This window comes from Cupressus sempervirens, chromosome 10 (genome assembly GCF_028749045.1).
Source record: "Cupressus sempervirens isolate cs-2001-9-10 chromosome 10, ASM2874904v1, whole genome shotgun sequence".
Classification (NCBI taxonomy): domain Eukaryota; kingdom Viridiplantae; phylum Streptophyta; class Pinopsida; order Cupressales; family Cupressaceae; genus Cupressus; species Cupressus sempervirens.
In genome coordinates, this window is record NC_143127.1 from 957,656,337 (window position 1) to 957,681,727 (window position 25,391).

At 33.4% G+C, this 25,391-nt stretch overlaps 1 pseudogene; it reads left to right on the forward strand.

The window, feature by feature from the left end:
* The window catches only part of LOC149537156 (methylesterase 17-like), a 63,055-nt pseudogene extending 40,445 nt beyond the window's left edge, over nt 1-22,610 (forward strand).
* Nucleotides 22,611-25,391: the final 2,781 nt, after the last annotated feature.

A 25,391-nucleotide genomic window follows, 5' to 3' on the forward strand; every position in this document is an offset into this window, starting at 1 on the left:
TATGATTTTTAAAACCATACTTTATCATTTAGGATTAAGAATAACAATAACCATAATTTTAGTCTTAATTTTAGTACCCTATAATCATAATTTAAAATTTATATTTTCTATTATACATATTTAAATAAAATATTATTTAATAACTAACGTTAATTTTTATACTTTGTAAGATATGATATGATTTTAGTTGTGAAAAAAAAAATCAATATAGATTTAAAAAAGTGACTATTCTATTTTTTAGATGAAGTAAAAAATATTCTATAAATTAAACTTAATTCTATTTTAAAAAGGAATTAAAATGAGTCATCGCTTTTCTAAAATTAATTAATTGTTATTTCAACAAAATCTCTCCAAATTTTAACTAAAATCTATGTAGATTTTTTTTTAAATATTTTTTTCTTATTATTTCAAAATTAAAATCTTGTTCATAATAGAATATTTCTATATTTTAACTATTTAATATTTATATTAACATTTTTTTTAAAGAAGTTATCAATGATCTCAAAATAATTTTTAAAACTAAAATCTAGAATTTTTTAAAATTATATATAGGTAGATCAAAAAGAACATTACAGAGTTGTATCCACAAAAAAGTACAAAAGCAGAGGCCCAGCCTCATCAAAAATGATTTACATCGGAGATAGCAACATGAGAAAATACATTGGTCATATAGACAAAAGAGAATCTAATGTAGAATATCATTGTGAGTGTCCACCTAGACAGTCTATCCTAAAGGACCCTCCATCCACACGATGCTTTTCCTTTCTTGGATTTGATTCAGCATGTAAATCTCATCTTTTGTAGATTGGTAGTTCTTCTTGACTTCCTCGTTCAACCTCGCACATGTCCTCTCAAACATTTACAACTCATCAAGGTTCTTTCTCTAGGCATACACATGCTTTAGTTCATAAATAAAAATGGCAGCATGACCATCTTTCAGAAATCTCCTAAGTTTCTCCTTCTTCATCATCATCGTGGTATGAACATGCATGAATATTTTACAATGGAACATTACTTATCAAAATAAAATCTTTCTATATTATCAATAATATTTAAGAAACATTACTTATCAAAAAATTGCATATTATTCTTTTTTTTTTAATTCTATATTAAGTTGTATTCTTTTAATTTTTAAATGAAACATAAATTAGTTTTCAAATAAATTAATTTTTAAATTTATAATTGACTAATAGAAAAATATTAAATTATTTTTTTATTAAATATTATTCTAAAGATTAATTATATATTTACATTTTATAAATTGGTTGTTGATCTTGGGTATATGTTGAATTATAAAGTATTTATTCTTCACCCTTATTTCATGTATATCATTCTAGGGTTGAAATATATATTGATATTGGGTATATATTGAATTATAAAGTATAAAATATAAAATATAAATTAGTTGTTCATCTTAGATATATATTTACTACAATATTATTAGAATTAAACTTTTTTTTTTAATATGAAAAGCATAGCTATGAATATCTATAACATGCATCATAGATCTGTATATACCCACTAAAGCATCCTTATAATAAGACATACTAAACATATGATGACATTTACAAAACATATGATGACACTTACAGATGACTACATAAAAATGGATCACACTATATGTGTCGTAAGATAGAGGCACCCAAAACCAATGATCAGTGGAAAAAGAATAGAGATAATCCCTTGAGAAGTGGCACTAAAGAAAGAGAACGAAAACGATAATAATCTGGCCTGACACTTGTTTAATGTATAGAAAACTTTTGATTGTAGAGGAGTTAAAAAGATATAAATTTTCAAACTATATTATTATATTTGAGTACTATTTTTAGTTTTGTAAAATGTCATTTTTGTATGAGTAGTTTCTTAATTGATATAATTATAAATATCACTTTTAATTATTATCAACAGTATATATGTAATTAATAATTTACAAGACATCTTTATAAAAAATAATATATTATTATTTCAGAAAAGAGTCTATAACATAACAATGATTTGTGAGTCTTTGGTATGCACCTAATTAAGATAATTATTATTCTCTAAAACTAATTAGTAAATTCATGTCACATTTATATTAGGTCAAAATTATAAAGATCATACATGTAGACTTTCCAATTTATTCATTAATCACAATAAAAATTTAATAAATACACATACTAAATATTTTATTTAAAAATCAAACCAAGCTTTATTACATTCATCCATAAAAAAAAGTGTTTTGAAATTTTTTTATTTTACTACTTTTTGTAGGTTGTGCATATGTATATTTTGATCTTTAACATGTAATAAAAATATCACTTTTGCACCTCCATCATTAATCAAATTTTATCATCCTTAAGTATATTATAATTTTGAATATTGTCAAAGTCCTTCATTTCTTATTTTTACATAATATTGATGTTCTATCAATAAATGTTTTCAAAGTTTTAGCCCATTTTATGACTATTAAGATAAAAAAGTTGTCACTTTTTGTTTTAAAATGACTCATTATCTTGTGTGTTCAACCCTATAACCAAGGTAATTAACGTAGGGTCTTTGTTAATCTATCAATTTTTTAAGGTTCCATACAATTTTATAGGTGTTCTATAAAATATTTTACATGCATTTCTAGAGGTGTAGAAAAGTTAGGTCTTTCATGATGACATGAAAGCAATTCAAATAATTTATTTTTTCTAAAATGGTACATTAGATAAAAACCATAGAAATTATTATTAAAAAGTTTTAGAAAATAAATAACTCAAAATAGATACAATACATAAAGGAAAAAAATCATGAAAGAATCTAAAGGGAATTATGATAAATGTATTTATGTATTTGTAGTCATAATACAATCTTCAAAGAACATCCATCCTCATGTAGAAGTGCCAATTTCTTGTAAAAAAAAGTGTTGCAATCTTTATCTCAAGTACCAAGCTAATATAGAAAGCCCATGCTACAAACCATAACTAGATTTATAAAATATGTTGGGCTATAATTCTATAGAAAATATACAGTTTCTAAATAAATAATCTTGGTTCCAAGGAACCTATCTTTCATAGTCTTAGTCACAATAAGACATTCTAGAATAGCATTCATGTAAGATACAATGATTACATGTCACAAGTAACATCACAATTTGTGTCAAAACTCTAATGAAAGAAAATCATAGAAAAATATTGTTAAATTCCAAACTATTTTACAAAATTATAGGTACCAACCTACAAGATACACCAATCCCTTCGATTCTTAAATACCAACCTGATAGAGGAACCTATTGGACTAACCACGAACATTCCCCTTCAGGATTTGTGACATGGCTTAACCACCTCATGTGTTCTATAAGTCTAGTGGTTATATTGAGCATTGACAAGTCAATCTTTTGGTGCAATGACAACTCTATCTTGTAACAAGTGGTATCAGAGCTTGGTCATAGGTTCAAATCTCCTTGGGTAATGCTGAGGAGGGATTATTGGACTAACCACCAACATTCCCCTTTGAGATTCATTACATGGCTTAACCGCCTCTTTTGTTCTATAAGTCTAGTGGTTGTATCGGGTATTGACAAGTTGATCTTTTGGTGCAACGACAACTCTAGCTTGTAACATAACCAACCCCATTTGCTAAGCACCAACTTCCAAATAATCAAGTGTTAGCCTTCTCGAAACATGTCTTCTTCAATAGATGACAAACTCTTTTGTGAATTTATAAAATTTGATTATACATATCCTTTCGCCCATAAATTTTTTGAAATCTCTTTCAAAAAATTTAGAGAAATCTTAAGTTCAAAATCTATACATAACTTCTTCAACATGTATTTTGTAATGAAACAAGAGCTCTATTTGAGTGTGAGTCCCCTGCCTATTGCTATAAATAGAAAGAAATAGATTATTAGTGTGCTTAATCTATAGAAAGTGGGTATAGTAACTAGTCAACAAATACTTATAAAGATGTGGAAAATAAAATATACTAAAAACTATTAGGGTATTTTTTCATTTATACTTATTCATTAAATCATATTGATTTAATTATATAAGTTTCTATTACTCTAGTTACTTAAGCATCATTTAGGTGCATTATTAATTAATTATTAATTAATAATGTGCAACCTAGCCTTTTAGTTTAGGGTTTCTATCTCACCTTTATATGGTTGAGCCTTGTACTTTTTTCTTTATCTCTTATGCATTTTTCACATTCGAGAGAAACTTTTCTTCTATCTCCATTATTCTTCTCTTGTGACAGGTTATTGGCTAACAGTTTCTTCTTGGATTGTGTAGAATTGATATTAATCAATTCTTTCATGGTATCAGAGCTCAGATCTGCGGCTGCATGTTCTTAATTTGAAGAATTTTTTGGAGCTTCAAGGGTTTGATCTTTCAAAAAAAATTTTTGGTTGGATCTGGGGATACACTTTTTTTGGAGGCTTCTTGAGCCAAAATAGACCTCACCAATGGATTCAGAGGATCGATCCGGAGAATTTTGATATAAAATTTGACCTATTTTAGTTACCAGACCAATCTGTAAAAATTTATGACCTTTGGCACAAATTTTGAGGTAATTTTTTTTTGAAAAATGTACAAATGTATTTTATTATTTAAAAAAAAAATTGCATAAAAAAATTTAATTTCAACTTTTTTGCAAAAGTTGAAATACAAATTTTATTACAATTGATGCGTTTGAAAAGTTTTTAATCAACTTGAAAAAGTCGATTTGACAACGTTGTCAGCAAGTACAGTAGGGTACACCTACGCAGGAGCTTGTACAGCCTACATTAGATGGTACGCTTCCTACACAGATCAATACAGCTAAGTGGTACACCATTTTTGGCATTTTTTAATTAATTAATTTTTTTTCCCTCCTCCGCCATATTTCGTGGTTTTGTTGTTGAGATCTGCTTTTTTGGCGAGATTTTTGGAGATCCGCCAAATTTGGCAAAATTGAAGTTTTTTTTTGCACATGCAAAAAAAATTTGCATTTTTGGACATGCATTTCAACGTGCCACATCAGCGCACAGTCAGCCAGTGAGATCAGCGCTCAATCAACCGCCACATTAGCGACCAGTTAGCTAGTGACATCAGGGCACTATCAGCGATGATGTCATCAAAATGTCATACGGTCGTCAAATTTTTTCCTAGGTCTGTAATTTTTCAGAGAGCTCCTTTTTTGGACCTGTAGTTGGTTTTTTGGCCATAACTTGGGCATACGAAGGTCTTTTTCCAATCCGAAAGAAGTGCCATAAAGCTGGTTCAGAGATGGAGACAATGGTACTAGTTTCATTTGAGCTTTCAATTTTGGCATTTAAATATAGGCTTCTATTTCTCTCCTCTTTGCATCCGAAATCCAGGTTCCTTTCTAAGTTTTTATTCTTTCTATAGTTGTTTACTTTGGTATTTGAGAGATATCATTATATATATTGGGGGGAACATTTTCTTTTATGTACTTTAAATTCAGAATAAGACCCTTCTACTTTTGTCGTCTTCTCTCAATGGCGGACTCCTATGTCACCTGCCTTACACCACACAACTATCATACTTGGAAAGGACAGATGACCAGATTGCTTATGGCAAAGGGATTATGGTCATGTCTTGATGCAGCTCAGCCAGTTCTACAGAGGCCTTATGAGCTTCTTATGCAGTGCAATAAAATGGATGAGGCAATGGGCCTCATTGCCATGAATATTTTAGAGGGGTTATTGTTTCACTTGGATGGTTTGAATACACCCAGGGCTATGTGGGACAAGTTTTCAACCTTATTTGGCACAATGAATCAGTTTAGGATTCTACAGATAGATGTAGATTTTACCTCCTTGATTCCTGAATCATTCACCAGCATTGAGGATTTCTTGATGAAATTCAAGTCTCTTTGATCTATATTACAAGTTGCAAGAAAGACAAAATCTGATAATGAGTGTATCTTTCTAATACTGTCCAAGCCGAGGACCTTATCAGATTTTCACTTCTACCTTCTACTCCACTATGGATGCTCTAGGTGCACGACATGTTATGCCCTCTTTCGAGACTTTTTGTGACCGGTTGACTCGTGAGCAATCAAAGCTCACTCAAATGGATTCTCTTACAAGTTCATAATCATAGGCATTGATTGCCAAGCCACCTCAAAGCACATAGAAGCCGAAGCAGTTATCAGATTCCTCTTCTCAGCACTCTACTGGCCCACCATCTTCTTCTAAGAAGGAGAAACAAAAGACTGAGAGACCTACATGTTCCTATTGTCAGAAGGGAACACATGATGAGTCACTTTGTTATCAGAAGAAGTTTGATGGTTATGAGAAATAGATAGCAGATTTGCAAGATCTTCTTCAGAAGAGAAATCTTTCCTCTCCATCCTCTTTTGGCTTACAGGGGTCTACTTATCAATCTTCCTCTATCAATCCTATAGCTGAACAAGATCTTGGAAAGGGTCATGCATTACTAGCTTCTTTCACATTCCCTTCACAAGTCCCTTGGATACTAGATTCAGGTGCTTCTCACCATATGGCATCTTCTCGAGAGATCTCTTCTTTTGAAGCTTCTCCTATTCCCAATATTATCATTGGGAATAACACTGTTAAGACAGTCTATGGGAAAGGCACTGTATGCATTCAGGATGGCACATTCAATGATGTGTTGTATGTTCCATCTCTGTCTACAAACCTTCTCTTAGTTTATCAGATTTCTCACAATGGGTCCAGGAAGACAGTTGAGTTCACTCTAGATTTAGTTTTCATCCTGGATAGTATAACAGGAGGTATTTTTGCTACAGGGACAGTTGATCTTTCCACCCATCTCTACTCTTTTTCACACTTTGGTCCACCTTTTCCAGAGCATGACTCTCCTCCTTTGAGAGAGCATCATGTGGTATAGTCAAGTTTCTTAAACCTCTGTGTGGTTCCTAAGACTATTATTGTGACTGCCTTGCTACCTCCTCTTGAGCTCTTTTCTGTTCAACAAGGTTCTTCTTCAGCACTGCCTGATCCTCCAGCTCCATTCATCGAGCCACTAGGTGTAGTTGTTGATGATTCTATAGAGGACATTCATCTCCTCTTTGATGACAGTGTTCGCACACCTATCATACCACTTACATTGGGGATTCCCTTTCAAGATCCTCGTGTCTACTCCTTTGAGCATCACCTCGGCCTTCGAGTGACACCTCAGCTTTCGAGGTTCCCTCTATACTGTCCACCACCTTTCACTCCTCTGCATTGGAGTCAAAGTGGTTTGTTCATTGATCCAGGGGTTCTTTCATTCTGGGTGGGCTTTGGAGTCTCGACCCTCTCTCATGGGGGGGTTGAAGTCATGCATTGTATTTATGGCTTTGAGAGAGTCTCTTGAAGTCATTATATCTCTTTTTGGAGAGGCATTTTTCCCACTGGGTTTTCTCCTTTACTCCAGTTTATAGAGATTTCCTTGTACTGGGTACCTGATCAAGCCTTGTTGTCGGGACCCACTTGTTTTTGCTTTCATAGCTTTTCTTTGCTAAGTAAGCTTACTCCTTGTTTTCAACTTAAGGGGGGGTATTAGAGTATTTTTTCATTTATACTTATTAATTATATCATATTGAATTAATTATATAAGTTTCTATTGCTCTAGTTACTTAAGCTTCATTTAGGTGCATTATTAATTAATTATTAATTAATAATGTGCAACCTAGCCTTTTAGTTTAGGGTTTCTATCTCACCTTTATAAGGTTGAGCCTTGTACTTTTTTCTTTATCTCTTATGCATTTTTCACATTTGAGAGCAACTTTTCTTCTATCTTCATTATTCTTCTCTTGTGACAAGTTATTGGCTAACAATTTCTTCTTGGGTTGTGTAGAATTGATATTAATCAATTCTTTCAAAAACAGGCTTTTACAACATATTTGTACATAAGAATTGTTGACATAATAGATTTTTTGAATTCATACATACTAATCAAATTCATGACCACTAGTTTTTCTCCAGCTTGGAATCCAAATTGTGGTTCAACAAAATAATGCTAAACTTTAACAAGCAATCAAAAATATTAATCTTTATCACAAATATGACAAACTAATGCAAGTGATCCCTAAATTAATTGTTGTAAGAACCATAAGACAAAACTAAAACTAAATTTACTTTTCTCTATGAAAATTATGAGTTTAATCTATCTATTTGACTCTAAATGATTATATTTTATAGGAAAATATTAATTTTCATTTTGATAATCTTTTAGATTATAATTTAATAGCTTAGTACAATTATTTAATCTAATTATTATTGTACTATTGTAAAAAAGATCTTATGAAATGTGTGTGTGTGTGTGTGTGTGTGTGTGTGTTTTTGTTTTGTTTAAAAGAAAAAATATTATTGCTAAATTTTTAATATTTTTTAATTGCTAATAATTTACATGATATAAATAATATGGATTAATATAATTAAAAAAACTATAAACATATAATATTCATACAATTTAATTTTTTTTAATATATAAATTTATTATTTAACTAAATTCTAAAGTAAATTTTTAAAACTATAAGCATAAAAATTTTCAATTTTTTTAAAATTAGATTTTATTATTAGATTTGCTTAATAAGCTATACAACTATCATACAATGATATATTTAAGTTATATAATATAAAAAGAATTTCAAAAACATAACAAAATTTTCATATGACTTGCTCTTTAAAAATTTCTCAAATAAATAAAAACATAAACAAGATTATTCTTTAAACTTTTTAATATTAGGTTTTTTCAACAAAAATCTTGTCGTTAGAACAATCATGAATGTTCTATGTACTTAAATTTATTCTACCATCTTTTAAAATCAATTAAAATGACATTGATACCACAACCAAAAAAATTGCACTTGTCAATATGGTACAGGGTACAGTCGCATCAATTATCATGAGCATAAGTTGATTCTTAAAAAGATCTTGTGTTTTAAATACAATTGGAAGTGAAACGTGCAAGAGAGCTGATAGTATAATTAATGCATCTTTTAATTTTTTTAATTTTTGATATTAACAAAATTACTTAAACCCCAGGAAAATTGAAAAGAACCAATTAAAAAATAGAAATTAGTGAAGATAAATTAATTTAAAAAATAAACTCTTTTCAAACCTTAAAGTGCATTTTTTTTTAATTGCACAAACTAGTGGTAAGGGGATCAAATGAAAACATTAGTACCCTGCCTATTATATAGGCAGGGACTAGTAACTTGCACAATGGAAGAGATAATATGAAATTTTCTATAAATACTTGATAATAATTGAGATTAATAGGCACTTTGAGGGGGAAACCTCAAAATATCTCTAGTGAGAACACACTTCACAATATGATGTTGCAATAAGACTCATAACCTCCTATATATACCTAATTATGCTTAGGCTGAATAGACACAACCCTACATAACACCTAGGCCAACCTACCTACCTAAATAATAATATAATATTGAGAACATGACTTAATTAAGGATTAAGATAGCCACATGTTGACTATTCATAACCCTATATACACCTATATTAATTGTGTAGCATGTCCCCTCTCTTGAAAGAAGCATTGTCCTCAATGCTAACCAAGTGTGGATTCTTTTGATTGAACTCCTCGTCCTCCCATGTGGCCTCTTCAACTAGTAAGTTCTTCCATTGGATGTGATATTGGGTAAGGGTTCTATTCCTCAACTTCATTGTGTGTGTTTGAAGAATTCATTCTGGGTCCAAAATTATTCTTCTTTCTTCATCAAGCTCTAGAAGTACTATTTGAGTAAGAATATTCTACCCAATTAGCTTCTTCAAACAATAAACATGAAAAACTAGATGTATCTATGTTGTTGGTGGAAACTCTAGCTTGTAGGCAACACTACCAATCTTTTGCATGATTTGGTATGGTCCATAATATCTTGGAGACAACTTATTATTCTTTTTTTGTTGCTTCATTGAGATTTGTTTATAAGGCTACAATCTAATTGAGATTTTTTTATAATGCTGCAATCTCAAGAAGACCCAATCCCCAACTTCAAAATTTATTTCACTACAATGTTGGTCCACTTCTTGTTTCATTCAATTTTGTGCCATAGATAAATTCTCCTTGAGTCCAGAAAGTACTTGTTGTTGATGAAGGAGGTGGTCCTCTACTAGCTGAACTCTTGGTGAAAACTTTAATGATGATGTGATGGAAGGAGGATGATATCCATAAAGTGCCAAAAATGGACATATTTTTGATGAGCTATGAAAAGAAGTATTGTACCACCATTGTGCAAGAGGTAGCCAATCTACCCATTGAGATTGTTTCTCTGAAGTGAAACAATGTAGATATCCTTCTGTCGCATCATTTTTTCACTCTACTTTTGCTTCTACCACCCAATTTACTTGTAATATTAAAAGGGAGCACAATAAGGCTTCATCTTTTTCATCCTTCCTAGAAAGTGCACCAGCCAAAAAAATTTCCTCCCCTTACTTGTATACAATTTCAAAGTCATATCCCTTAGTGACCCATTTTGTTGCTCTTTCAGAGATAGTCTTTGTTGCAAAAAATATTTTAGGCTATCACGATCTGTCTTAACCTTGAAGTGTTGACCCATTAAATAAGGCCTCCATTTTTTAACTACGTGAAAGATTTCTAGCATTTCCTTCTCACAAATAGGTATGAGTTGATTTTTACCTTTTAATTAATTAATCTCAAAAGCAACTAGTCAACCTACTTGCATGAAAACTTCTCCTATCCCATTTCCAGAAGCATCACATTCCACAATGAATTCCTTGGAAAAGTCTAGAGTGGCAAGTAGTAGATAGTCTCCTTCAATTGATCAAATGTTACATTTGTAGATTCATTACAATGAAATAATCCTTCTTCAATAGAGTCATGAGGGGTGTTGCTATACAACCATAATTCTTCACAAATCTTCTATAGTACCATGTCAATCCCAAGAAACCCCTCAGCTTCTTAATGGTTTTTGGAATAGGCCATTCCATGGTAGCCTTAATTTTTTTAGGGTCCACCTTTACTCCTTCATGTGAAACTATGTGTCCCAAATACTCCACCTCCTTAAGATCAAAAGCACACTTAGATGGCTTAGCATAGAGTTGATGATCTTTGAGTAATTTTAATGCTTGATCTACATGCTACAAATTTTCTTCCCAAGTCTTGCTATAAATTAATATATCATCAAAAAACACTAACACAAACTTTCTCAAGAACTTCTTAAAAATGAAATTCATCAAACTTTGGAATGTAGATGGTGCATTGGTAAGACCAAATGACATCACCAAAAAATCATAATGACCCTCTTGAGTTTGAAATTTTGTCTTACAAATATCTTACTCCTTAATCTGAATTTCATGGTAACCCGATCTAAGATCTAACTTAGTAAAATACGTAGCTCCATTTAATTCATCTATCATATTATCAATGACTGGAATAGGAAACTTATATTTAATGGTGTACTTTTTGAGCACTCTATAATCTAGACACATGCACCAAGTTTCATCTTTCTTATGCACCACCACAATAGGGGAGGAGTAAACACTTTGGCTATGTATGATAGTTCCTGCCTCTAGCATTTCCTCAACAAGTCTTTTTATCTCATTTTTTTGTATGTGTGGGTACCTTTAAGGCTTGATGTTTGGTGGTTGGCTCTCTGGAACTAGTTGTATGGCATGGTCATGATTCCTCTTTGGAGGAAGTAGTTTAGGCATATCTCCAAGAATCACTAAGTGACAATCAATTGTTGCTTCTAAATCTGGATGAGTAAGAGCATTAGATTGAGAGACTTCTAATGAACATAGTTGGGCCACAAATCCGTCCACTCCCTTCTTAAAAAACTTTTTCATTTGATGAGATCTTACCATCTATGGTGATTTTTCCTTCAACCCCCTTAGCTCCACTACCTTTCCTTTTGATTGAAATCACATGAATAGTTCTTGGAAGCTCATCTCAGTTGTTCCCAATGTAGTAAGCCATTGTACTCCCAAAACAATATTTTTTGTACCCATGGATATCACATACATTGGGGTATGAAGTTGATAATCTCCCATGGATATTTTTATGTTATGACACTTCACTGAACAACTAATGGTGCCCCCATCTGCAATCAAAGCTTGAACTCCAAGGCTAGATATATAAAAAACAATTAGAAGAGTTCCAACTTTTTCTTCATGAAATTATGAGTATGACATGAGTTGATCAACACTGTTACTTTCTTCTTCTTTAAGAAACCCACTACTTTGAGAGTTTGTGGTGCACTGAAACCTAAAAGTGTGTGACAAGAAATTATTGGTTGAGAATCATGTGAATCCTCACCTAAATCCCTATCCTCCTCTAATATGGGTTCATCCTCTTCTTCCTCACTTGGACCTTCAATATAGAACAATTTCTTTTTACTACATTAATGTCCTTGACTATATTTTCTATCACAATTGAAACACAAACCTTTTTCTCCTTTCTCCTCAATTTGTTCTAGATTCAACCTAGTAAGTTGAGGAAGAGAAGGTGTTGAATATCCCTTTTCTCTTATCACATTAGCCCCTTGCTTTCTAGGAATCAAGAACTTCTCCTCTAGCTTGTGTGCCAATATAAAAGACTCATTTACTGAGCTAGTACTAAACATGTGTACCTCTTGTTGAATGTGATCCTTGAGACCACCCAATAATAAATCATTCATGTTCTCCTTCGTAATTGTATCCACTCTTAAGGATAGACTTTGGAATTTTTTAATATAATCCTTAACCCATCCTATTTGTTGAAGCTTAGCAAGTTGGCTAAAGAAGTTCTCTATCACACTATTGCTATATTATGCTTGGAGTTCTTCTGTAAAAATTGACCATGATACAGTAAGACTCTTTTTCCTCCTATGAATACAAAGTCAATGATACCAAATGAATTGATCTAGTTCTAGATATAAGGAAGCCATCATAACCTTTTGTCCTTATGGGGTTTGATGTACTTCAAAAAAAAATCTCCATTTGATATATCCATGTTAGAGGATCTTTTCCATCAAATTTGTGCATATCCACCTTTGGAAAAAAATTCCTAGATCCTATAGGAGTATTAAAATTTGTGTCATTACTAGTTGACTTGAAGGTTTCACCTTGATTACTTGAGAGCTCCTTTCTTATTTCATTCATTTAGGGGCCTAACATGCTTTGTATATCTAATATATCTCCTCTTAGGTCACACATATCCCTCTTAACCTCTTCTTGAACTTACTTATTTCCTCATTGGGATTAGTATCCTTTGTTGTTTCGCAATCCTGATCAAAGGATTTCCCTAGTGTGGTAGCATTCTTTTTGCCTCTTGTTGCAAGCCTCTTAATGATGGAAACCAATATTTTTGAAATACATCATACAAATGAAATGTAAATTCTCTGACTTTTTTACTGTAACTTACTAGGGCCAAGATACCCTTACTCAGAAAAATCTAAAAAATTAGCAAATTTGCTGCCTTGAGAGTGAATTTTCCTAATTAACCAATAGGATTTTCCTATGAGGTTGCTTGCAACCAGAATTTGTCTCACACAACCTCTATATTGTTTTTCAATAGTGGTGTAAACTATTTCATCATAGTGGTTTGTCATCTATAAATTGTTTTATGATCATGGTTTGAAGCAATCTGTACAAATCTTAAATGCAAAGTTGTATTCAGTTTGCATTTATTATATGGCATAATTCACTACAATCTTTATCTATGCACTTATTCTCTACTCCACCCCACATTATTTCTTAGCATTCACATTATGATTGATCGGGGCATGCAAGATTTATATGAGAGGGTGAAATTTTTACTCCATATGAAGAAGAAAAAGGTAGTTCAAATCTCAAAATTGTAGGGGAGGGATTTAGTAGTGAGATGGATAGTCAAATTTGTAAAAATTTATAAAAATGCACCCAAGATTTTATTTCATAACTATTGTGAAGCTCAAAGCGACACAGATCCAAACTAGTTTCTTCACATTTATTTTCGCTTGCATCGAAATCAACCACAAGGGGAAATGTTTGAATTGTTTTGTTCTCCATTGTTAGTTTTTTATGCACTTGAATGCTAGCTTTGAGTGCCAACAACATGTTAAATTTAAGGTGAGCTTATCTTTTGAATCTTTGTCTTTGTGTATTAAAATGTTATTCTTTATAAGTTATCTTACTAAAATATTGTTAAAATTAGTTTCATGTTATTAACTGAACTAAGTTTACCATACAAACGTGTCTGAGATTAAAAATGGTTAGCAAGATGGTGTAGAAGTGGCATTTAGATTATATTTCTGTAAATTTGACAAACTTTATGCTCACTCAGTACACATTGAGCTCTACCACTTTTTAATGCCTTATTTCTTGTAGCGAGGCTATATGTTTTTCTTTTCCTTGAGACTTTCCTTCATGACATTGGACACACAATTTGGAAGGAAATTAGAGTTTAAATAGCTTGCACATTTGTCAATTTTATATACTAGAAAATGGGCTTAATTACAAACAAGTTGACTACAATTTGTGATTTATTAGCGCAAATGAATTATCAATTAGGAGAAAAAAATTTATTTAACATATCAAATTAATTTTTGACTCATCTAGAAAACTAAGATAAGTATTTTTAATTTTTTTTGTTCAGAATTTTTGGGGTCATTGCTTCCTTTAATCACTTCTTCCTTAGGCCAAAAAATAAATTTGGACTCAAATTGAATGTATATCAAAGCGAGTGGAAATTATAATCAGACTGCAGGCCCAATTTGATGAGCTTGCATTTCATTTAGCACAAGTTAATTTTAGAAGCTTCAAGACAAATGTTTATTTTTGGTCAAATCTACCTATTTTACTCATCTTTGTAACCCATCCTATTGTGCATAATTAGGAAAAGGGATCTAGATCTTCCCTCCATGGTTGTAGGGACTCCTCCAATGTGCTGCTAGGAATAAAGTTTGCAAAAATGATGGATGCCTAGAAGTGATTACAGCTGGAGTCATTGGAAAATAGATCTTCAATGCAGAACTCTCTCTCTCAAGACAAAGTTGTAGTGTATCCTAGTGATAGAAAGAGGGTATCCCTAGCTTCCAAAATAATTATTTTTGAATTTTCCTTTGCCCACACTCTATCAACCTTCATCCCGATACAAAATGTTTCATTTATGCATTTCATGTTGCAGCCTATTTAAATCAGATAAACAAGGAAACCTTGTTCATCCCAGAAAACTACCAATTTCTACAAGATTTGAGATCACCTAATAAGGTAGCATGTACCATATAGTTGCCACTTATTGAATGGGCGATTTCTTTGTCATTTATTTTTAAAGAGTGCCTTCCATTTACACCATCTTTGTGTTGGTAAAAAATATTCATCTTCTTCAAAACTCAAGGCATAAGGTGTCATATTGGATCTTGTAGGGGCATGCATTAACCCTCTCAATCTTCATTCTATCACATCTTTTGCACATTATGATGTGCCTCTTATGGAACTTCTATCCCGGTTGCTTGACTTTGTAAAGGTTTGTGAGTGAAAAAAATTATCTATCATCTTGTTTTTCAAATGAGGCATATTGATGATATGGACAATGTTTTAATTTTATGTATTTAGTCAGGTTGTGCTAGTTGGTAACAGTGCAAGAGGGTTGAGCTTGAGCCACACAATTCACACATTTGGACATATGATTGTAGTTGTTGCTTACATTGCTGCAATAATGCTCTCAAATGGGTTTTTTTCAAAGCAATATGTTCAGTTAGTTTGTTCTACATTCCTACATTTTGAATTATCTCTTATATGCATTTTCATGCAGAAAAATCCTAAAGGAGAGATGTTCATATTGAAGCATTCATGTCTATCTACTTTTTTAAGAGAAAATATAGACTCTCTTGGTAATCAAGTGATTCAATTTAGTTGTGAGACTACATAGATGAGAGGAATTGATTTATGGAGGTTTTGTTTTAACAATTCATAATCAATAATGTTGATTGTGATCCTTGCCTCAATTATCTTGTAAGATTCTTGCATAGTTTCATAAACTATGTTTCTTGTGGCATATCTTTGAGTATTATAGTTGGGTAACTTCTATTTGTAGTTTATGTGTAAATTATGTTTCTTGATGGAGATTTTTGAGTATTTTAGTTGGGTAATTTGTACTTAATAGAAATTGAGAAAAATTTACTTTTTGAGTTGGAATTTCCCTCATAATTCTTATTTCCCTACTAAAATGATTATCATTACTTTGTTATCTATCTAACTAATGGTTCTAGTGTATTGCAAAAACTGAGTGTAACATGATGTAAGCATATAAGCTAGTGGGCATGAAAGATCTGTGAGTTTGTGATAATTTTGTACATGCTAACAAAAGCAACAGTTGTTCTAAAGCTTTCCATATTAGTATTGAGAAAATACTTGGTTTTGTCACTTTATAGACCATACTAAGATATGCAAATTTTGCCATCTATTTTTTATTTATAAAAGTGAGGCTAAGGCTCCATTCTCATTACAGGTCCAATTAATTACAATTATGAGTATTAATCCCTTTTTTATTATTGCAAGGAGTTTTAGACATGTTGAAAGTGAGTGAATTCTACTATGGTCTTGGTTGAAAGCATCCCCAACAACTTATAAAATTAGGGTAGAATTCCAAAGAGAAACCCTTTACCCACTCAGTCCTACTAAAGTATACATTAGATCTACATCTCTATAACTTCCTTGCTTATCTTTTCAAGTAAAAAAAATATTGATGGTTGTTCAATATCTTACTCTGTAAGGAAACTCAGGTGCGGAAACAGCTTCCTACACTAATCTCATAAGGAAAGTATGATGCAAATCCTATTAAAATCTTCTTCACTTACAGATTCAATATCATGTAAACAACAATATTGCAGCCAACCATGCATACAAAAAATAGACAGAGAAAGAAAAACATAACACAAAGATTTTCCAGTGGGGAAAAACCTTTCGGTAAAACAACCCCACCCCTCCAGAACCTACACAATGTATTATCTTCAACAAAAGGTTACAATACACTTGCAATGCAAGTTCAACATCAACAATAGAAGACTCCAGTAGAAACTCACAGTACCAACAATACACCTTTTTTCATCATCTCTCTTTGCAACCCTAAAAATGCTTATAACATGCTCTTCACTTTACGACTACTCCCAAAGGTAAACCGTATTATGGTTTTACCATTCTCCGAGAAAATAGAAACCCCAAAAAAATATTTGGGCCAATGCCCCGAACCCCACTATTGGGGTAGAGTGTACAGTACTCAAATATCTTAGTTGCCACATGTCTTCACCTATCATTGAATCTTCCTAACATAGCTCTTACGTGTCATAGGAATCCGTCATAACCGTTTTAGCCATGATCTCCTTACACACAATTCAAGATGTCGACACATCAACATTATTTGCAAGAAATACATTTTACAAAACAAATAATAAGAATAAGAATGAGAATTATACAAGGTTGAGACACCTTATTCCTAACATTCTCCCACTTGTCAAACTCCTTGTAAGAGCAACAGGAACATAATAGGAACTAACCGCTATCGGCCAAAAGGCCCATAGACTCCGAACACCATCTGAACTTCTCAGTGCTCACTGGTTTTGTTAATGCATCTGCAACATTCTTCACAGTATCTACCTTTTCCAAACTTACCTTTCCATCTTCCACCATATCTCTCACAAAGTGATACTGCACATCAATGTGCTTCGTTCTAGCATGGAAAGTTGGATTCTTTGCAAGGCAAATAGAACTCTAACTGTCACACAAAATAGTAATATGTTCTACATCAACACCAACATCAAAACACAATCTCTTAAGCCAAATGGCTTCCTTACAAGCATGAGTAGCAGCCATGTACTCAACTTCTATAGTGGAAAAAGAAACCACAGGTTGTCACTTGCTCATCCAACTGATGGCACCACCAAACATAGTGAACACATAAGCACTGGTGGATCTCCTGCGGTCAATATCACCTGCCCAATCTGAATCCACAAACCCATGAATACAAACTAAATGCAGAGATCCAAAAGAGTTACCATGATAACATATGGAGTAATCTAATGTACCCCTCAAATATCTGAATACTCACTTAACTGCATCCCAATGTATCCGTCCAGGATTAGCCATAAATTGACTCAGGACTCCCACTGCTTGGACAATGTCTAGTCTAGTACAGACCATAGCATACATAAGACTGCCAACTGCACTAGCATAAGGTACTCTACTCATGTCCTTCACCTCACTACGAGATTTTGGACAATCATCTATAGATAACTTTGTTCCCACAGGAATAGGAACACATAGTGGTCTACAATCTATCATGCTAAACTTGTCCAACACAGACTTCACATACTTACTCTGACTCAACCAAAGTTTTATGTTAGACCTGTCTCTATTGATTTCTATACCCAAGATGTACCTAGCTACCCCAAGATCTTTCATCTCAAACTGTTCTGACAATTGAGATTTAAAATCAGAAATCATACCCGTACCCTTCCCAAATAGCAACATATCATCAACATATAATGCAACAATGAGAAGGGGATCATTTTCAACTCTGAAATAAACACAATGATCTAATTTTGATCTTACAAATCTAATTGACAACACAAAAGCATCAAACTTAAGGTACCACATCCTAGGAGATTGGTTCAAACCATATAGAGATTACTTTAATTTGCAAACTAAGGATTCTTTACCTTTAACAATGTAGTGCTCAAGCTGTGACATATAAATATCTTCATCCAAATCACCATGAAGGAAAGCTATCTTCACATCCATCTGTTCTATCTCTAAATCATATGATGCAGCAAGAGATAACAGAAATCTAATGGATGTCAACTTTGCAACAAGAGAGAATATTTCACCATAATCTATTCCCTCTACTTGTGAATACCCCATTGCAACCAATCTAGCTTTGTACCTTTCAACAGTGCCATCTCCACAAAATTTCTTCTTGAACACCCATTTACAGCCAACATATTTTCTCCCTTTAGGCAAAGGTACAAGGTCCCAAGTTTTTTTTTTTCTCTAATGAAGCCATCTCATCATCTATAGCCTCAATCCAAGAACTTGCATCTTCCATGCCCAAAGCCTCTTTCACAGATCTAGACTCATCAGTGTTAGTAATCAAAGAAAAACACAAATGGAATCTAACATAGAATAACCAAACCTTTCTGGTTGCTTTCTTTCTCTCATGGATCTCCTCAAGGTCTGAGGTTGAGGTTGTTCTTCCTCTTCTTCTAAACTGTCAGAGCTGCTAGAGCTCTCCTCATCATTAGACCCAACATGGTCTCTCTGTTCAATCTTCTCAGGGGTAGGAGGCAACTGAACAACATCTTTTTCCTTTTCATTTTCATCTGGTTTTAGCACAATAGGATAAGATGTTAGCTCTCTAAAAATAACATTTCTGCTATACAACACCTTACTAGTCACAAGATCCCAAAGCTTGTATCCTTTCACACCAACACTATTTCTGATTAAAATGCATTTAACAACTTTGTTTTCCAACTTAGATCTTTTCTCCTTTGGAACATGTGCATAAGCTTCAAAACCAAAAACACGAAGATGTCTAATTGAAGGCTTCTTACCAAACCACACCTCCATGTGTGTCTTACCAACAAGGGTTGATGTAAGAGATTTGTTAACCAGATAGCAAGCAGTGGCCATAGATTTGGCCCAGAACCTTTTTTCTAAACTAGCTCCACTAAGCATACTCCTAGCCTTCTCCATCAGTTTCCTATTCATTCTCTCTACAACTCCATTTTGCTCTGGGGTATAAGGAGTTGTCTTATGCCTCTCGATACCTTGTTCTTTATAGAATTGTTCAAACTCTGCTGAGAAAAACTCACCACCATTGTCAGTTCTCACACACTTAATCTTCTTACTAGTCTGATTCTCTACAAGGGCTTTAAATTCCTTGAATTGACTAAAGACTTTTGTCTTACTTTTTAGGAAATAAATCCATGTCCTTCTACTATAATCATCTATGAAAGATATAAAAAATATAGACTTGGAGATTGAAGGAACTTTTACAGGACCAAATACATCAGAATGAATAAGATCCAAAACATCATAAGATTTGTGAGAACTAGAGTAAAACTGAACATGATTTTTTTTACCATAGACATAGTTTTCATAGAAGTCAAACTCGAGATTGCAATCATTTAACCCCTCAATGAGATTTTTATTTTTTAGGGTTCTGAGACCCTTCTCACCAATGTGGCCAAATCTCATATGCCACAACATTGTCTTTTTCTGCAGGAAGCTTTCCTTCCAAAGTGTTTGCACCCTTAGGTACACTTGTTGCACTACCATCAGAACCACTAACCACGATCTTCTTTATTGCTCGTTCAGATGGTGGGGATGAAGTGATAGCTACTCTCTTCTTTGAAACAAAAGAACTATTACACTAAGAAATGTATGCATCAAGCTGAAACAAAGTATCTCTCCTAATACCCTTAGCAAGCACCATAGCTCCTCTCATCATCTTACATCCATCTTTAGAAAAAAATAACTTGCACACCTACATCATTCAACATACTTACAGATAATAGGTTTCATGCCAAACATGGAATGTGCATAACTCCATTGATTTCGTTTACTTGTCCATCAGGAAATTTGATAGTGACCCTTCCGCATCCAACTATCTTTACATGAGAATCATCACCCAAGTACACCTTTCCACCATCAAACTCTTCATATCTTGAGAACCAGTTTTGATGAGAGGTCATGTGAAAAGATGCACCCGAGTCAACCAACCACACATCATCAGATGCATGGGTTGCCAAAGCTATAATGAATGCATTGACATCTTCTTGATATTTTTTAGAACCAGAATTTGAGGCTTTCTTCTTCTTCTTAGGCTCTTTACAATCTTTACGGAAGTGCCCAGTCTTATCACAGTTCCAACATTTTGCCTTGGAGTTATTGGAATTCTTTGACTTCCCACGGGATTTGGATCTACCCTTATTATTAGACTTATTGTCATTCTTCTTCCCTCTTTCCGTGGATCTCCCACGAATAGCAAGGGCTTCTTTTTTTGAAACAGAAGCCTTTCTCTGCATTTCCTCTAATAGCAGTGAAGACACCACATCATCCATTTTGAAGGTGACTAATGTGCTTCTGAGAGCCATCACAAGATGGTCCCATGAATCTGGTAAAGAACACAAAAGTGTGTAGCAACGATCCTCCTCCTCTAACTTGACACCAGTTGATGTCAACTATGCAGCCAGCAGATTAAATGCATTTAAATGATTCATTAAGGATCCACCTTCCTCCATTCATAGAGAATACAACTTCTTCCTTAGGAACAACTTGTTCATTAAAGATTTGGCCTGATACATGGCCCCAAGTCTTTCCCACAAACTATATGCGGTTTTCTTATTTAGAACATTCAGAAGAACTTCATCAGTTAAACAGATTCTTATGAGACCCTTAGCTTTACGATCTTTGATATCCCAATCTACTTGAGCTATAGTTGCTGGTCTTATAGCAGTTGTAGTTTCTTCCCATAGGTCACAATCTTCCAACATGTCTTCCATCTTGAGTTTCCATAACTCAAAATTAGTGCCATTAAATTTCTCCACCTCCATTCTTCCATATGATGAACTCTCCATCTCAATCTGCAAATAAGATTCAGGATGCTCTGCACAAGACTCCCACTCAACTTGAGATTAGCTCAAAAAACGCTACCCAACAACTAGGATCAAAAGTTGATCAAGCACTGATACCACTTGTAAGGAAACTCAGGTGCGAAAACAGCTTCCTACACTAATCTCATAGGGAAAGTATGATGCAAATCCTATTAAAATCTTCTTCACTTATAGATTCACTATCATGTAAACAACAATATTGTAGCCAACCATGCATACAGAAAATAGATAGAGAAAGAAAAACATAACACAAAGATTTGCCAGTGGGGAAAAACCTTTCGGTAAAACAACCCCACCCCTCCAGAACCTCCACAATGTATTATCTTCAACAAAAGGTTACAATACACTTGCAATGCAAGTTCAACATCGACAATAGAAGACTCTAGTAGCAACTCATAGTACCAACAATACACCTTTTTTCATCATCTCTCTTTGCAACCCTAAAAACACTTATAACATGCACTTCACTTTAGGGCTACTCCCAAAGGTAAACCGTATTAGGGTTTTACCATTCTCCGAGAAAATAGGAACCCCAAATAAAATTTTGGGGTAGAGTGTATAGTACTCAAATATCTTAGTTGCCACATGTCTTCACCTGTCATTGAATCTTCCTAACATAGCTCTTACGTGTCACAAGAATCTATCATAACCGTTTTAGCCATGATCTCCTTACACACAATTCAAGATGTCGACACATCAACATTATTTGCAAGAAATATATTTTACAAAACAAATAATAAGAATAGGAATTATACAAGGTTGAGACACCTTATCCCTAACATACTCTTATTTTTGAAGATGCGTCTATAACTTCAATCCTCATAAGACTAGCACTAGCATGCTACACAACCAGATTTAGTGAGGAGTTAGAAGAATTGATGAAGGTCCCAAGAGTTTATATGAAAACATTGTTAGATAGAGTAATTTTAATAGAAAACCAAGAGGCCATGATTAAACTTTGGTCTCTTGATATTGTTCTAAGCACAAATACTGATCATTATCCTTTTTTCTCTTCATCCCTTGAATTCCATACTCACCTCCTTCAAATTGCTTAGCTTTTCCTATGATTTATTTATATAGTTCTATTGAAGAAAAAAAAACCTAATTTTAGTTTTTTCATATGTGGTATGCAGCATATACCACACAAAATATGGTATGTAGCATTGTATGGTGTAGATGTTGACTGTGTTGATGGTATTTATAATGGAGAATCAACCTCTTGGTTTTAGAAGCATGGTGTGTGTTAGTCATGCATTTGAATAGAAAGGAGTCCTTTTAAAAGTCCATATTGTTATGCTATATTAGGATTTTTCTTGATGAAGGTTCAGATTAGAACGGCATGAAGTACGAGTATACTAGTGGATCAAGGGTGGCCTAAAACATCTTCTAGTAAGAGGTAAAAATTAAGGACCCGAGTGTGTTTCTGGTGCCGAGTGTGCTAAGATCATTCTAGTACCGAACATGTTCCTAGTGCTGAGTGTGTTTCATATGCAGAACTATGGATGATGCCGAGAAAATCATATCATCATATGCGCCGAGTATGCTATAATGGATAGCCTAATGTCACCCCATGGTCATTGTGCACTATCTATATTGGGCTTTGAACATTTATTGTAGCTTTCATAAATTAGGCTCTCATGTTCAAGATTAAGGCAAAATCGTGACAAATCTTTATCATTAAATAGAATGTTGATGCTAATCAAGTACGATTTTGTTTCATTTTGGTCATGTGGCATTTTGTACTAGGCAAAATTAATTTCAACATACATGGCTTTAGATAAAATTGCTCACTATTCAATTCTGGGCATGTCAAATTTGTACTTTGCCCTTCTCAATTTGCAACTGATTTCTGATTTAAAGGTACTATATTTACTACACACGAGTGCAAGTACTCCACTTCCTTTGTGCATATGTTGAGGGACTTAATTTAAGATGCAGAATGGATCTCAATCTAACATTTATCTAGCTTGTTGTGCTTTCCATTAAAACTGCCTCCAACATGTCGCCCCCACAAGATGTTTGCATAAAATATGATTCTTGCCATCAACTCCATCGTAGCATCCTGCCCAAAAACTTTAGAGTTAGGCTTCAATAGGCATTCAATGAAGATGCAATTTCTCACCCTCTGGAGGATGCAGCTCTAGAAAGTATGTTTATTGTACATTCATATAACATCCGGTGTGTGATTCAAACCATAATTGGGTAGGATCTTTTCTTTGCATCTACAAGAAATGTTTTATTTCCTTCAACCTTGGTCTCCATCTTTCTCTCCAATTCCATTGACCTTCTTCAATCTTCGTCGAGACTAGAAATTATTGCCATCAAGGTGGTTCGGCCAAAATTTTGGGTGGATAATAAACTAAAAAGTGCGATGTAGAATTATGACTTATGGATCGGCAATGCCCTAGTTGCTAGCATATTTTCAAGAACAATGCTCATGAAGAACCATGAGGCCATGATGACCTTTGAAGCAATACAAAAAACCTTTGAGAACCACAACACTCGGTTCTTGCTCAAGACCCTACAATTCACTACTCATGCTCTAGGTTTCCAGTTGACTGAGGAGGTGAAGAAAATTACTTTTGCTTTAATTGACATTTTGGGAATTCCAATTTATGATGCACAAGCAAAAGCTACTCAAATGAAGTCACTCTTAGCCACTCCCTTTCATTCAGTCAGTGAACCTGGCACCTATTTGTTCTCAACTTCCAAAGAACCTAGTCTCAGTCACCTTGCTTCAGCAGTAACCACTCGACCTCTGCACCCAGATGTCACTATACCTAGTGGTTGGGACATGCCTGCATCTATGGGTTTCTCTACTTGCACCTCAAATGTTGTTGTTGAGGGCCCGAGATCGAGTTGGAATGTTGCCCCTATATCACGTCCAGATTTGGGATGGGACATTGTTGTTTTTGAGGGCCCGATCTCGGGTTGGGATGTTGCCCCTACACCACATCCAAATTTGGGATGGGACTTCACTAAAATGGCTACTCCTAGCAAAAACATGGATGAAAGATAGCATAGTGGTATCTTTTTGCATTGCTAGGCTTTCTTCTCCTCACTTCTGGCATGTTTTTTAGAATGTTGTAATCCTTGTTTGAATGATTTGGAGACTAGCATGCCTACTATGTGATGAAATTTTTTTTAATTCAAAAAAATTTGAAGTTTGATAGGTTGTTCATCGATACAGCTAGATTGTAAGTATCGATGTTATGTCAATTGTAAATATGGCAATGATGCTGGGTTTTCTTTCTAGTTATTTCCTAGTTGAGCTCTTGAACCAATTTTTACTTAATATATTATATATATCCAGTGGCTTGTCCAAAAAATAAAAAATAAAAAATTAAGGACTGGGTATCCATATTTGTGACGATAGGTTTTCCTATTCAGTATGATGAAGATTCATTTCTCATAGATTCATTTGGAGTCAAGGGTCATAATAGCTTTTAACATTATTAGGTCAAAAGGTCCTTTAACAGTATTAGGATTTTCAGCACTACAAGTGATTTTAAACATAAATAAAACTATGTTACTCATTTTATCTTCCTTCTTCACAAGATGATGGATATAGATAAATCGCATTCAAATTATAGAGTGTGGTTAAATATGTTTATAAAATATTTTCTAATTTCAAAATATTTTTAATTTAACAATGTTAAATGATTTTATATGGATCATAGATCATAGAATGTGATTAATTTTTTAAAATGTTAAGAAGAATTATATATCTTCAAACTTCTAAGATTTCTATCTATCAACTCTTTGAAATTGAAATTTCTCATAGTTCATATTTTCTTTGAAATTGCTCATTTTTGCATGTATTTGGGTTCAAGAGGAAAAATAATGAA